Here is a 2,505-nt window from a genome sequence, read left to right as displayed (position 1 = left end):
TAAACCCCTGCATGAATTAACCAGGAGAAATCAGACGGGCCTGTCAGCCTCCGAAAGATGGGAGAGCCACGTGGGCCAACATCCACGGCCCAGAGGCAGCAGCAGAGCCAGGACACAATAGAAGCCACTGTAGACCCTGATTTCCTGGGCCCCTTGGCACAGGGGCCTCTGGGCCCGACACCTGACCCTGAAGGGATATTCAATGGCCAGTCAGCAGGCCATTGCTCCACTGTTTAGAGAAGCCCCACAGAGCCTGGGGATGGCAGGGAAGGCAGTTATCTTTGTCTCTCAGGCCAGTGCGGTCCGGTGGAAATATAACACGAGCCACATACATGGCTTTAAAATTTTCCAGTAATAGCATGAAACAAGTAAAAAGAAACAGGTGAAACTAATCTTATCAAATAATTTTATCAAATTTTATCAACATATTTTATCAAACCTTGTATATCTAAAATATATCTAAAATAGTATCATTCCAGCATGTATTCAATATAAAAATTACTAAGATATTTTAATAACTTTATTCATATACTTTACATTCTTTTTTTTTCATATTAAGTCTTTGAAATCCAGCATGTATATTACATGGACAGCACAACTCAACCTGGACTCATGACATCATTTCAAGCACTCACTGGACACGCAGGCTGGTGGCTACAAGACTGGACAGCTCAGGCCTCAGCCCAGGCCACATCCCTGATGTGAACAGGCCCACAGTACCATCCCGCGCAGCCTGACCTCTCTCCACCTGTGCTCTCCTCACAGTGCTTTGCACCCGGGAGCCCCTTACAGAGCCTTTGTAACAAGGGAAAAGAAGCCACTAGGATTGGCCTGGGATCTAATCAGGCGCTTATGAGACAGTAATGCTATCAAATCACGCCCTAACTCTAGTTCCTCTTGGGGAATATGGGGAGCCCAGTGGTTTCCCTGCTTCCTTCATGGGCCTGGGGTGGAGAGGATCCAGTCCCAATGCTTGCCAACCTCATGGCGAGGGCAGGGGTGGGCTCATTTGTCCTCATCCACAGCTCATTACACTTTTACCTCCCATCCTCTGAGAACCCTGTGTGCTCAGCTCTGCCCCAGGAACTGCAGAGGGGACCCGAGAGATAGAAAACAGCTTCCCTGGCCTCAGGAGGGCTGCCCAGCCTCCTGGATGTTAAGATGGACATTCAAGGCAGCCAGAAACCACATGCATGCCCCAGACCCCCAAGCACAAGCCCTGGAAGGGCAGCACACGTGCACAGTTTGGAACAGAGAGTGTAGAGGGTCAGAAATGACCTCTCCAGTGGGGGTACTCAGGCGGGGAGAGGTTATAGCACCCTTTGAATACTCCAGAGGCAGAAAAACCTCAGATGAGAAGCAAAAAAGAATGCTAAGATGTACTTTTTTTTTCATATTTTATTACCTCTGAAATCTGAGTGTATCTCACAATTGCTGGCAGGTCAATTTATCTGGCAGTTTGTTTGTTTCTTTCTTTCTCTCTTTTTTCTTTCTTTCTTTCCTTCTTTTCTTTCTTTCTTCGATGCCTCTTAAAAAATTTTTATTGAGGTATAATTGACAAATAAAATTATAAGATATTTAAAGTGTACAATATGCACACATACATTATGAAAGGATTCCCCTCGAAAGATGCTTCTTAAAATTGATGGCATGTTAGACTCAATGAAATATGTTATTTATTGAGCCCTGAATATGTTGCAGGCACCATGTTGGTCAATTAGCATTCATTATCATACAACTTATTACAGATGAGGAAATCGACTCAGAGAAGTTAAGTAACTTTCCCAAGGTCACACAGCAAGTAAGCAGCCGAAGCAGGATTCACACTCAGGTTTGCTGGTCCCCAATGCCTCTGTGGTTCCCACCACATTGTCCTAGCCTCCCTCCTTCTAGATGAAATGAGGGGGACAAGGTCAAATCCAGGTTGTTATTTTTGTCTTGGATCTGTATGTCCTGGATGATTCTCCTGGGTAGGTTACTCCGTCAGCTCTACTTGGATCCTTACTATTCAGCTCCAAGCTCAGAAGCTTAGGAAGCCCTAGTTCATGGCTCACAACTCACCTGGCTCTGGGGCAGCAGCACAGACATCCCCGGCCTGTCTCTGCCACCTGTCCTCCCCAGCTCTAATTCTGGGTTTCCTGTTGCCTTCCCAGGCTCACTGGGTGCTTTCCTGGCCAAGCCTACCCCCTGCTCCTCCGCCTACCCCAGATTCTGGGGAAAGAGGCTAAAGGAGCTCCACAAGGTGGCAGTTTGGGGAAAGACACTATTGCTAGTTGTCTCAGCCGACTGAAACTGACAGGATGACCAGGCCAGGGCTCCCACTTTCAAAACAGTCCATGACAGAAGAGGCCACTGGGAAGGCCTGCCTGGGTTCCAGCCCTGGAGGAGCTAGTAGGATTGGAGGTCAAACCAGGGTGAAGCAAGGGGACAAGTCCCAAAGAGTCTGAGGGACCCCTCTCCTTTCTCCTCCTCTATGCTGCAGCCACCCACCCCCCAAGGACCTGA

The sequence above is a fragment of the Lipotes vexillifer genome, unplaced genomic scaffold, assembly GCF_000442215.2.
Source record: "Lipotes vexillifer unplaced genomic scaffold, Lipotes_vexillifer_v1.1 scaffold197, whole genome shotgun sequence".
Taxonomy (NCBI): Eukaryota; Metazoa; Chordata; class Mammalia; order Artiodactyla; family Lipotidae; genus Lipotes; species Lipotes vexillifer.
This window is presented reverse-complemented; position numbering follows the sequence as displayed.